At 37.0% G+C, this 14,190-nt stretch overlaps 1 protein-coding gene across 4 annotated transcripts in view; it reads left to right on the forward strand.

Moving 5' to 3' along the window:
• Positions 1-800: 800 nt before the first annotated feature.
• LOC115221195 overlaps positions 801-14,190 on the forward strand; it is a 711,260-nt gene continuing 697,870 nt past the window's right edge. For 2 of the 4 annotated variants that reach the window (XM_036510940.1, XM_029791345.2), the window contains exon 1: positions 802-968. The gene's annotated coding sequence lies outside the window, so the exon portion shown is untranslated. Of the gene's footprint in view, positions 969-14,190 lie in introns of all 4 variants that reach the window. The other 2 variants (XM_029791347.2, XM_029791346.2) reach the window with 2 other exon arrangements.

The raw sequence follows: 14,190 nt of genomic DNA on the forward strand, positions 1-14,190 counted from the left end.
GCAGTAATAATTTGAAAATAATTCTAAATCAACAAGATGGAAAAACAACAGGAAGTGGATGTATTTATTTGTCTAAAGTGGTAAAGTTTTCTCGCTCGTTCATATTGTCTTTGAGAAGAAGAGGCACCGCTCGGCGTGCGTGTGTGTGTGTGTGTGTGTGAATTAGTGAGTAAAATTCTATACTATAAGCACAACCTCTTCCTGCAATTTACGTTCACCTCCTGTGGTTCTTTTATTTTTTTCCCTCCTCTCTCTGTACATGTTTATATATATATATTTCTTTCTTTCATTCTTTCTCTCTCTCCAGATCTCTATCCCGTTCTCTCTCTCTCTCTCTCTTGCTTCTTCTTTGCTCTCTCTATCTTGATCGCTCTCTCTCTCTCTGTTCTTTTACTTTCTCTCTATCCTGATCTCTCTCTCGCTGTTCTTTTACTTTCTCTCTATCCTGATCTCTCTCTCTGTTCTTTTACGTTCTCTCTATCCTGATCTCTCTCTCTGTTCTTTTACTTTCTCTCTCTCGCTTCTTTTTTACTCTCTCTATCCTGATCTCTCTCTCTCTGCTCTTTTACGTTCTCTCTCTCTCTGTTCTTTTACGTTCTCTCTATCCTGATCTCTCTCTGTCTGTTCTTTTACTTTCTCTCTCTTGCTTCTGTTTTACTCTCTCTATCCTGATATCTCTCTCTCTGTTCTTTTACTTTCTCTCTCTCGCTTCTTTTTTACTCTCTCTATCCTGATCGCTCTCTCTCTCTCTCTCTCTGTCTGTTCATTTACTTTGTCTCTTTCTCCCTCCCTCCCTCACTACACACTATCTTTCTCTCACGACTCGAGTGCGCTTCGTCTAATTAGCAAAAAATGGGCATGCGCACTTTGAAATAGCTAGGCGGGAAGGATTGTCAATATTATGGATGACGAGGTGAGGTGGTACAAACTACGTGATTATGTCGACTCAATATTCCTTTAAACTAGAGGTAAGTGAATCTAGAATTCCTTTTCCGAATACGTCTATACATATATCCAGGTATCGCTGCATTTTATGCCGTCCTTTTCGTCCGATTTTCCCGAGAAAAAATTTTTTTTTTCCCTCGGCTCGATTCAGCGTGTGTCTTGTTCATTGCTTGTGATTCTCGTCTCGAGGCTAACTTCCCGTCATTAGAGACAAGTGCTTGCTCCTCTCACTACATAATAAATATCACCACCACCACTAGCACTACCCCCTCTCTCTCTCAGCTTTTATTATTATTATTTTCTCCTTTTTCTCTGACAACAAATTCTACCCCACTACCAATCTTTTAACTACACACACACGCACACGCACTTAAAAAATATTATCTCTCCGAGTACCTGTATTTCTTTCATTCTCTCTTAATTACTATTCTTTCCTCTCTCTCTCTCATCTGCCTAATTGCATGCGATTATATTATTTCTCCACATTTATATTTATATTCTATAGATCCCGCATTAATTCTTATAAAATTAATACCATACCTTCTTTCTCTAATTGTTATTGTTATTAATATACACCACCTCGCTCTATTTCTTTCAATATTTACCCCCTCATCTTTATTGCTACTGCCGTTGTTATTATATTTATATTTATATTATTGTATCCTTAGCCTATATATATATATATATATATATATATATATATATATATATATATATATTGTGTTTCCATCCTACACCTCTAATTAGTTTTATTAATCATCGACACAGCTAAAATATAAAAAAATAAATAAAAAATGTCTCGCTTTTGGCCTGGCACCTCTTAGATCTTTCTCACTCCGCCATCCATATAAGTCAACTGCTTGCTAACGAAGCCCCACAAAGCTCAGCCAATTTTAGTTTCGTTATGCCACCATACTTACCATCATCTCTCTCAGACATGCAACATTTCGATACAGACATTGGAAAAAAAAAAAAAAATAACAACAAAAAACATGAACCGTTTTTCTTTTTACCCATATCTATTCGATTGCTTATAATTTTTTTGTGTGTCTATTTTGTTTCATGAAGAATCCAGGTTCTGTTGATTTTTTTTCTTCTTTTCCAATTCTGTATTCCATTCAATGATCTTCATTTTTACTATTTTAAAAACACACCCGCTGGAGACTATATAAACAAACTGACGTTAGTGTAATCTTCTACCCTCTGTTTCTCTTTTGGTTTCTGTGTATATACACCCTCGAGCATATATACCTATATACTGAAAGTATCTACCTACAAGATATATATTTATATATAGTAATTTCTACCCTTTTACCGATAGAATTATTTACATATATTATACACCTGCTATACATTTGCAACCTTTGTTTTAACAAATATATCCAACACGAACTTGCCACAATTAGTATAAAGCCAATTATAACTAAAATTATATACATACATGCATGATATATATGTATATATATATAATGTATATGCATGCATGCACATAGCTGCAACATTTTTTGTGCATATACTAAAACTTGCATTTATTAAAAGCCTACCAAAATGAGAAAAAAAATTGGTATTTTTTCCCCTACATACCTACTTGTAATTTATAAAAATACTATTTTCTGTACATTAAAATTCCACATAAATATTCATATATGCACCCAACTGCAATTACATGCATATTGAATTAGAAAGAACATTTAGCCTTTTCCCGATTCTGTCTGTCATGTATATTACTACGAAAATATAGTTAGAAACCTGTCATAGAATTATTATTTCATAATATCCTTTTTCCTTTTTGGAAAATTTTATTTCTGATTTGCTTTTCCTCATATCTTGATTTTTTCCCAAATTTTCACTTTCACCAATTTATTTTCGTAACACTCGCTCCTGAAGAAACTTAATTAAGAGATAAGCAAGAATTTAAAAACGGCGAAACCATCCCTCCCTCTCCACCTTATCACACGTGTGGTCGTATTTACTATTTAATTACACATTAGTACACGTGTGTATGTGTGAATGTAGAAGCCATGTGTGTGGTATGGTTTGCCGTGGAACAAATATTTCAGCCTTGCGACCACTTTCTTCCAATCTTCCATTCTGTAACTGGTTTAAATGTGTGTGTGAGAGAGAATTCTTTTATTTCTTCCTTATATTTAACGGAAGGACCAAAATTAATTTCATTATTTAAATATATGCATATGAGTGTGTGTGTATTTTGCTAATTTCTTCCTGTTTACGCGCATATTAGAATAATTTCTCTCCTAGTCTTTTCATAGATTCGAAAAATTCTTACCTAATAATTATATAACATAAAAGAAACGGTGTGTAAACCGTACCATACATGCATGATTATTTTAGCAGCATTTTTTTTTTTAAGAATATCTATTGAGTTTCCACCTGGGCATAATATATATTTCTTCGCGATTACTGCTATCTCCAGGTGTTCTTTCTATCTAAGCTGTCAAATGATATTTTTAACACTGTAAAAAAAAACCCAGAAAAGGCATCCCTTCGATATATATATATATAATTTTGATGTGATTTGATGAACATGAAGTCAGCGGTGTGCATCGACGGCCCACTTTCTTATGTTTATATAATCGGACTCCCTGGATTGTTACAAAATATTCTGCATGACATCTCTCATCTCTGTGGATGGATGTAGGAAGTTATTTTCCTCCATAGCAGCTAGAGGGAAGCAAATCTCATTCACACCGCTTCACACACGCTCACGAAAATGTGTGTAAATTACAGAAATCCGGTGATTGCTAATGACTTGTGTATTTACATAGAAATTATATTCGATTATGTGGAAAAAGATATACATATATAAAAAACTAAATCCATAATCAAACTTTTGAAATTGAAGCCACGAGTAAATTCTTTCCAGTTCTTATTACATAAAGAATTGGCGAAATGATCGCGTGTATGTGTCGACACATGCATACTTATGCTCTATGAACATGGATGCATAGATGTGTATACATGCATGCCCACATGTGTGCATTAAAATCTGTGCATATATGTACATTTGTGTATATGCTTGCTTACATGTATGTATATCTGTGCATATATACTCACACATACGAATACATAAACAGTTTGAAAGTGAACATCTAATTCAAACAGTGTTTTTAATTGGAATATGTATTAATTACACTCAAGCAAAATATGCAGTGGCAGTTGCTTATTGTGGTCGCTTTGGGACGGACCCTCTTGAATAACGATACCCTAGTCCAGTGGTTTTCAATCAGGGTTCCGCCAGTACAGTCCAGGGGTTCCGCAAGAAATTACAAAAATGCTAAAATCGACAGTAATTTTTAATTCTCCTGTGCAGATATGTGTGCATATGACAATTAAATTATTGCACAGGGGTTCCCCGAGCCAGTAAAATGCTTTCTTGGGGTTCCGCTCCAGCAAAAAGGTTGAAAAGCACTGCCCTAGTCCATAACATTAAGCAGAGGATATAGCAATGTTTGGAAGCCTTTATTTTGATAATGTTTTTGATTATTATGAGCAGTTTTCACTGATGTGTGTTATGTTTCTGTATGTTTATATTTATTTCCAAAAGTACCTGTTTTACAAAAATGGGGTACAAGATCACTGAACCATAACTGGCAACCACCGTGCCATAGCTAGCAAAACAGGAAACAACTTCAGAAAAATAGTTTAAGACAAACAAACATCTTGAAAACACACCTTTAGTTGGTCTAGATATACAAGATAAGAACTAACAGGATTGAATTAAAGAAAAAAAAAACAGGTTATCAGTAATGGTTCGACTGCTGAAGGATGGCTAGACAAATGGGACAACTTCTGAACAACAAGATGACACATAATTAAACTGTAAAAAAGACCAATGCTAACGGTATACTACAAGAAATGAAGCCAACCATGCACAATGCCATATGTACAACATTACAAAACATTGGGAACAAACCAGTGGAGATATGATGACCATGAAGAAAATAGTATAAAAATGTATTTAAAACAGGAATTAAACACCTTCATCATCATCATCATCATCATCGTTTAACGTCCGCTTTCCATGCTAGCATGGGTTGGACGATTTTGACTAAGGGCTGGCGAACCAAATGGTTGCACCAGGGTCCAGTCTTGATCTGGCAGAGTTTCTACAGCTGGATGCCCTTCCTAACGCCAACCACTCCGAGAGTGTAGTGGGTGCTTTTTACGTGCCACCGGCACGGGGGCCAGTCAGGCGGTACTGGCAACGACCTCAAGGCGGTGAGCTGGCAGAATCGTTAGCACGCCGGGAGAAATGCTTATTGGTATTTCGTCTGCCGCTACGTTCTGAGTTCAAATTCCGCCGAGGTCGACTTTGCCTTTCATCTTTCGGGGTCAATTAAAGAAGTACCAGTTATGCACTGGGGTCGATGTAATCGACTTAATCCATTTGTCTGTTCTTGTTTGTCCTCTCTATGTTTAGCCCCTTGTGGGTAGTAAAGAAATAGGTACTGGCAACGACCTCGCTTGAATCCTTTTACACGTTAAAAAAACAAAAAAACATTACACATTACCATTAAAAACAAACCGAAAAAGAATTGAGTTTGAATATGCAGTATGCATTATCTGTTTTTAGATCTTAATTCCTCTTGTTAACAAGTTAGAACACCAAAATGAATGTGCAGGTGGATATATATATATATTATTTATAGATGTTCTAAAATCTACACAGCCTTGGTTTGTTATCTCATTACGGAAACAAAATTTTTTATATACACACGCTGGTATATGACCTAAGTTGGACCCCTTATTCGCATAATCACCATACCTGGAACTTAACTCTGATCTATCCATAGCACTTATTCAGCATTACCTGACACCTGTGGGTCTCACTGACACCATTACCTCTCTCTCTCTCTATGTATATATATACATACACACACATAAACCTTGTTTGGCAACAGGAAGGGTACCCAGCTGTAGAAAATCTGCCTTAAATTCCATCTGGCCCATGTAACCGAGAAAAAGTGACTGTTAAATGGTGAGGATATGTAATTGTCTTAATAATTTTAATGTCCACTTTTTCATGCTTGCATGGGTCAAACGAAATTGGTTGAGGCAGATTTTCTATAACCTGATACTCTTCCTTTCATCAACTCTCACTTGTTTCCAAGTAAACTAGTAAATCTCCTTTAATCCCTTGTACAAGGACTGGAATTGTTTACATGGAAAATTGCAAATGAATACCATCATTTGTACAGTGGTGGTGACATAGAAGAAAGAGACACAAATACAGGCATATATATGTAAACGAAAAGGAGCCCATTATATGTACATGTACGTACATGACAATCACTTCATTCACAAGGCTGTGGCCAGTTTGGCCTCATAGCTAGAGACATTTGTCCAAGGTGCAGCAGAGTGGGACGAAACCAGAAACTGTAGTTGTGAAGTGAAACTGTTAATCACATATGCATGCACACACGTATATTTGTATATACATCACTTTTTAAAGTTATTTGTAGGCGTAGGAGTGGTGAGTAGCTTGCTTAGCAACCACATGGTTCCTGGTTCAGTCCCACTTCGTAGCACCTTGGGAAAGTGTCTTCTACTATAGCCTCAGGTCGACCAAAGCCTTGTGAGTGGATATGGCAGACGGAAACTGAAAGAAGCCCATCATATATATGTGTGCGTGTATATATATATGTATGTATGTGTGTATATGTTTGTGTGTCTGTGTTTGTCCCCCCAACATTGCTTGACAACCGATGCTTGTGTGTTTACATCCCCGTTACTTAATGGTTTGGCAAAAGAGACCGATAGAATAAGTACTAGGTTTACAAAGAATAAGTCAACTAAAGGCGGTGCTCCAGCATGGCCACAGTCAAATGAATGAAACAAGTGAAAAAGAGTAAAGAAACTTTTCATAGAAATTAGAGCCAGCATTGAAAGTTATGAAATGTAAGATCCAAGAATTGAGGTGTAGGAAGAAAGTTAGCTTCTAGCAATTGATAGAAAATATAAGAAGCAACTCTCAGGAACAATAGTGGTTTAATGAGGTGGAAGGTTGTGGATTTTTTTTGTTTTTTGTATCGAATGATAAGCTGAAAAAATTTGTTTTATATTTCACAGTAGGCAGCCAAGGTTGCCAGGAATGTGAATAAAAATACAAGAATTAAGGAATTAGGGCGGTAAGCTGGCAGAATCGTTAGTACGCTGTGCGTTACGTTCTGAGTTCAAATTCCGCCGTGGTTGACTTTGCCTTTCATTCTTTTGGGGGTCGATAAATTAAGTACCAGTTACGCACTGAGGTCGATATAATCGACTTAATCTGTTTGTCTGTCCTTGTTTAGCCCCTTGTGGGTAGTAAAGAAATAAGTATTTCATCTGCCGTTACTTTCTGAGTTCAAATTCCGCCATGGTCGACTTTGCCTTTCATCCTTTTGGGGTCGATAAATTAAGTACCAGTTACGCACTGGGGTTGATGTAATCGACTTAATCCCTTTGTCTGTTCTTGTTTGTCCCCTCTTTGTTTAGCTCCTTGTGGGTAGTAAATAAATAGGTATTTTGTCTGCCGTTACATTCTGAGTTCAAATTCTGCTGAGGTTGACTTTGCCTTTCATCCTTTTGGGGTCGATAAATTAAGTAAGTACCAGTTACGCACTGGGGTTGACGTAATCGACTTAATCCCTTTGTCTGTCCTTGTTTGTCCCCTCTTTGTTTAGCCCCTTGTGGGTAGTAAATAAATAGGTATTTTGTCTGCTGTTACATTCTGAGTTCAAATTCTGCTGAGGTTGACTTTGCCTTTCATCCTTTTGGGGTCAATAAATTAAGTAAGTACCAGTTACGCACTGGGGTTGACGTAATCGACTTAATCCCTTTCTCTGTCCTTGTTTGTCCCCTCTTTGTTTAGCCCCTTGTGGGCAATAAAGAAATAAGAATTAAGGAATGGAGTAAAGAAAATCCTGGTTACATATGTTTCATAGTGAGCAGGAGCTTGGAAGTGGTAAATATCCAAGCGAGGTGTTTACCGCTGGCTACTCTTCAGGCCAAGGACAGCTTGATTAAATGAAGTTAACATTGTCATAAGGAGGTACGTGTTAACATACGGAATATTCAATCAGAATATGTAGCAAGCACGGTTATATATATATATATATATATATATATATACATAGACACACACGTACATACATTTATTACATTTTTTCTGTGCTGGGATGGGTTGAAGAGTTTTTCTTGTGTGTCTGTGTTTGTCCCCCCAACATCGCTTGACAACCGATGCTTGTGTGTTTACATCCCCATTACTTAGCAGTTCGGCAAAAGAGACTGATAGAATAAGTACTTCTATCTTAGATGCCTTTATCTGTTTTCAAGTAAGATACTTTATAGCACAAAGAACTGCGAGACACTATTTTTACAGAACATAACAAACATCACTGTTGCTCATGTGTTGTCATTGTGAAGAGACACAGACAAATAACATGCACATGCATTTACATACACATATGTCAGGCTTCTGTATAGTTTCTCTCTACCAAATTTCATACACCATCTGAGCGTGATCGTCGCCAGAGCAGCCAACCTGCTTCCGTACCCATTGTACGTACAAGGGCACTATTTGAGCGTGATCATTACCAACGTTGCTTCACTGGCACGTGTAAAAAGATTCGAGCGAGGTCATTGCCAGTACCGCCTGACTGGCCCCCGTGCTGGTGGCACGTAAAAAGCACCCACTACACTCTCGGAGTGGTTGGCGTTAGGATGGGCATCCAGCAGTAGAAACTCTACCAGATCAAGATTGGAGCCTGGTGCAGCCATCTGGCTCGCCAGCCCTCAGTCAAAATCGTCCAACCCATGCTAGCATGGAAAGCGGACGTTAAACGATGATGATGAATGTTTTATTAATGTGAGGCTATTGTAGAAAACACATGCCCAAGGTGTCACACTGTGGTATAGAATCTAAAACCATATGGTTACAAAACATGTCTTAATCCACACAACTATATGTGTGTGTGTGTGTGCTTGTATATATTTATATATGTAAATTCCTGCACTCACTGATGCATGCAAAAAAATGTACTTATTGAACAAACAAGGAAGTCAGTACTTAATACGTGAAAGTCATGTTGTTTATTTGTTCTGAATATTTATCTTGCAACAAGTGTTATGTGGTAATTTATTAAGTCTGTACACTCTTGTACACAAAAATAGTTCCAGAGCATGCTCATTGTGCATCACTGACAAATTAAACCTCATTACACTAAACAAGAGATTATTTCTCAATGTATTCACCAAAACAAATTTATCTTTAATAAACTGTCTGCATTCCAAACAGGATAAAACAGTCACCAAGGAAGCAAGTTTCAACACATTGCTCTTTTACTATATTACTTGTTTCAGTCATTTGACTGTGACCGTGCTGGAGCACCGCCTTTTTAGGCGAGCAAATCGACCCCGGGACTTATTCTTTGTATGCCCAGTACTTATTGTATTGATCTCTTTTGCTGAACTGCTAAGTTACGGGGACATAAATACACCAGCATCAGTTGTCAAGCAATGCTAGGGGGACAAACACAGACACAGAGATACACACACACACATATATATATATATATACATATACATATATACAATGGCCTTCTTTGAGTTTCCGTCTACCTAATCCACTCTCAAAACTTTGGTTTGCCCGAGGCTATAGTAGAAGACATTTGCCCAAGGTGCCATGTAGTGGGACTGAACCCGGAACCATGTGGTTGGTAAGCAAGTTACTTACCTCACAGCCACTCCTGAAGAAAAAAAGAAACCAAGCCACAAGAACATTTGACCTACATTAATCTTGACAATACACCACATAAAGACAAGCCTGAACAATTACCCTACCGTAGATAATTGATATTTCTCATGAAATACAAAATCTACACCCACAAACAGTTCATGAAATCTTTTAATCTTGGCCAAAACAAAACTGAAACACACATAAAAGAACATAGGAGGAATACATAGAGGAAACAACCAATCAAAAATCACTCAACTGTGAATCCTTACATAAAGACTCCTGAAATGCAAGAGTTTTTCAGGGACAAATTTCTTCACAAATACTCTGCCTCTGATGAGAGAAACAAACTTGACCAAAACAAACAAACATGACACAGATCCTTCACAATTAAGCAAGCCCTTAATGAGATCACCAGATACATTTTGGTAAGTGACTAACATGATGAGATAAGCAAAGCTACAAGTATCTAAACAGAATCCTAACCGATGAATTTAATGAAAGTAAACATTAGTTACCAATAAGTGAAAGCAAGCGACCAAAACAGTTAACAGATGAGACAGATGATAAAAAGCAACCAAGAGAAACAAAGCAGAGAACATAGCAACTAACAAGAGACCACACCCACTTGAGTAGATATAAATGAACAGCCATAATGAAGTTGTAAATGTTCTCAGATTGCTGTGGTGTGAAACATGAGAGGCAAAATTAAATTCAATCTAAATAAACTAATATATGTGTGTGTGTGTGTGTGTGTGTGTATATTTATATATGTATGTATATATATTTATAATAATAATATGAGGGAATATTCCAAACTTACAGGGAAAAATTTATATATTTATAAATACATACATATATATATATATATATGTGTGTGTGGAGGCGCAATGGCCTAGTGGTTAGGGCAGCGGACTCGCAGTCGTAGGATCGCGGTTTCGATTCCCAGACTGGGCGTTGTGAGTGTTTATTGAACGAAAACACCTAAAGTTCCACGAGGCTCCGGCAGGGGGTGGTGGTGATCCCTGCTGTACTCTTTCGCCGCAACTTTCTCTCACTCTTTCTTCTGTTGGCCTACTCGCTTAGCCAGCGGGGTGGCGTCGTTTGAAGGCTAAAACAATGCGAAGCGCATTGTGACCAGCGATGTGTAACAACATCTGATGGCCTGGTCGGTCACGGTGATCACGGTGACATATATGTATGTGTGTATATACATTAAATCATACATATGATGATGGCATAGCTGGATTAAGATGGCCGAGACTGTGTCTCTGTCGCTTCATCATCTCATTGAAACTCGGATCAATTAGTGAAAGTTTCATCAATTGTATTGAATCAACCATTTTTGTGAGAGCTGGCTATGCATATATGTATATGAATATGTGTGTGTGTGTTGTGGGCATGTCTGTGGTTTCAGTTTTTTTTAGTTAAAGCTATAGCTTTAAATTTGCCCAGAGTTACCTCTCTTGAGTATTTCCTATTGATAACAGTTAAAGAGCTAGAAAAGCTGTATCTGGGAATCCAATAGTGAAAAGCACTGAGCAGATATGGTGTTTTTACACCTCTTTACCATAAGAGAGAATTTTTTTTCTCCATATTAACTGCAGTGAATTTGCTTTTAGAAGTTAAAATATGTCATAAACAAATTTTAACTAAAATTTGCTTATGCCTAATCACTGCCTGGCACTTTATACTGTTTATTTCAGTTCAGTCCCATTGTGTAACATCCTGGATGAATGTTTATTACTCTAGCCCTGACCCAACCATATTCTTGTGAGAGGATTTGGTAGAAGGTAACATAAAGAAGTGCATCATATATGTGTGTGTGTTTGTGTTCTTGTCCTGACATAACATGACTGTTGTAAATGAATGTCGTTCGTTTCCAATATTCTGCCAAATCAATTTTTGGCCAGTGGGGAATATTACTTTCCTTGGAGACCATCACCTATTTCCAAGCAATGTATAATTTTCCCATTGCTTGGCTTATTTTCGCAGAATATTGGAAGTGAATGACACTGCTTGTATGACAGTGGTACTCATTTCCATGCTTCTAGGGACCAGATGGAATTTGTTAACGTAGGTTTTCTGTCGCAAACCCTCACCAGTTTCCAAGTGAGGTAATATTTTCCCATAACCAGACATGGTTTTCATGGAGGACTGGAAGCAAACATCAGTTGTATGAAAGTGATACTTGTCTGCAATTATCACTTGTCAATGGCACACACATATATGTTTATGATATATATCATCATCATCATCATCATTAAACATCTGTTTTCCATGCTAGCATGGGTTGGACGGTTTTGACTGAGGTCTGGCGAACCAGATGGCTGCACCAGGCTCCAGTCTTGATCTGGCAGAGTTTCTACAGCTGGATGCCCTTCCTAACGCCAATCACTCTGAGAGTGTAGTGGGTGCTTTTACGTGCCACCTGCATGGGGGCCAGTCAGGCGGTACTGACAATGACCTCTCTCGAATCTTTTTACATGTGCCACCGACACAGGTGCCAGTGAATCGACGTTGGTAATGATCACACTCGAATGGTGCCCTTTTACGTGCCATGGGTACGGAAGCCAGTTGGCTGCTCGGGCAATGATCACGCTCATGTGGTGTTCTTGGCACCCTACTAGCACAGGCATAAGTGCCAGTAAGGCAAAAAAAGGAATCACACTACTGCTATTTAGCCCTAGGAAGCAGCAACGCTTCCTGTCAGCCTTGACACATTTCCTTTCTCCTTATGTTTGCAAGGGGGAGATAAGCACCTCCATCCAGCTAAGCCTGCATCCAGAGACTAGTTTCTGAGTCTTTGCTCGTCATCAGTCTGGAGTAGCATGGCCTGATAGTTGGAGATGCCTATCTAGCTCTTGTAAACATATAAGAATTCTAGTGAAATGTATTTACAACAAGCTTCTTTCAGTTTCCATCTACCAAATTCTCATACAGCCCTGCTTGCATATTTCATTTTTGTACATATTTGTTTCACACCTGTTTTTCCATGCTTGCTTGGGTTGGACAAATATGTGGGGGTATTATTTTACAGCCAGATGCCCTTCCAGACACCAACCCTTACTTGCTTTTCAAGTAAGAAATCATTCCAAATAGTATAGAAAGCATGAAACTCCTTGTAGGTATTGTTGGCAGGAAGTGACAACATCTGCTCCTGTTTTGCATATGTAATTTCAGATGTAAAGAAATACACAGTCATACACACAAATATGTTTGTGTGATGAAGAATGGATTTGATATTCAGGTGAATACTTTTTAAGCACTCGGTAGGAATCAAACTAGGATCACCAAATTGACCTATAAAAGTCATTGTAATCCACAAAGTCCATAAATTTACATTCTGTTGCCTATCCAGTTAGTAATCCAAAGTTCATACAGTGAATAAATTCAATATAAGATATATAAGGTATAGTAGAATGGCACAAACGAATGAAAAATTAGACTCTTCCAATCAGCTTACTTACGTTTCGGATACATGGGTATTACATAATTCGGATTTATTAATCATGCATGTTAATCAATCTATATTTGGCATCTAAAATTCTACAGAGATCAAGAAATTAACACCAATGTGTCTTCCTCAAAGCTTCATCATGCTGTTTGGAACAGAGAACATTTTAAGGGAGATAGTAGTAAACTTAACAGTATTTGGCCAGAACATGTGGTTGGTTCGTGTACCAGCAGATCTCCTTCAGAATTGTATGGTTAAATTAGTATTGTAATTTGATGCAGCGAAAATCCCTACTGTTTTTAAACTGTTGTTGACCTCAACAAATACATAGCTAAAGTTGTTTTTAAGGCATTATTTAGGACACACTAGAATGTTATTTCATCAGTATCAATTTTATATGTAGGATTTCGGTGGAAGACATGTTTGTTAGTGAGAATGCCCTAGGAAATAATCAGTATGTTATTTACTATGATATTTGTTCTGTTTAGAAGAGATTGTTTTTCTTAAAGGAATAAATATTTAAAGTTTAAAATTTAAGATAATTGCAATATGGTTAAAGATAACCTAAGGTAAAAAAGAAAAGAAAAAAAGAAATTGAATTTAAATTAATTAGAAATAAAAGTAAGGGTAAAATTAATCAAAATAAATAGAAAAGTAATTGAAAATAATTAAAAAATTATTAAATCCACTTGTAGAGTTTTAAAATTTTAATGATAATAATAACAGTAATCACAATAATAATTGGAGTAATTGATATAATAGCAATCATAATTAGAAAATAAAGTAAAGGTATCTTGATGAAATACAATATCTCCGATAAGTATAAGTATGCTGGATCTGGAAGGTAGACCCTGCCTATTATATTAGGGTGCACTTATTAATCAGTACTTAGGGAAGCATTTAAGTTCTTCTAAATAAGTGTGATCATCTTAATTCATTTAAAAAATTTAATATGTTGAATTTGGATGTAAGGATACACATACTCCACACAATAGGCTTCTTTCACATTTTTGCCTGTCAAATGCACTCAATATGACTTTGACAAACCCAGGAC

Source organism: Octopus sinensis, linkage group LG18 (assembly GCF_006345805.1).
Source record: "Octopus sinensis linkage group LG18, ASM634580v1, whole genome shotgun sequence".
NCBI classification, from domain to species: domain Eukaryota; kingdom Metazoa; phylum Mollusca; class Cephalopoda; order Octopoda; family Octopodidae; genus Octopus; species Octopus sinensis.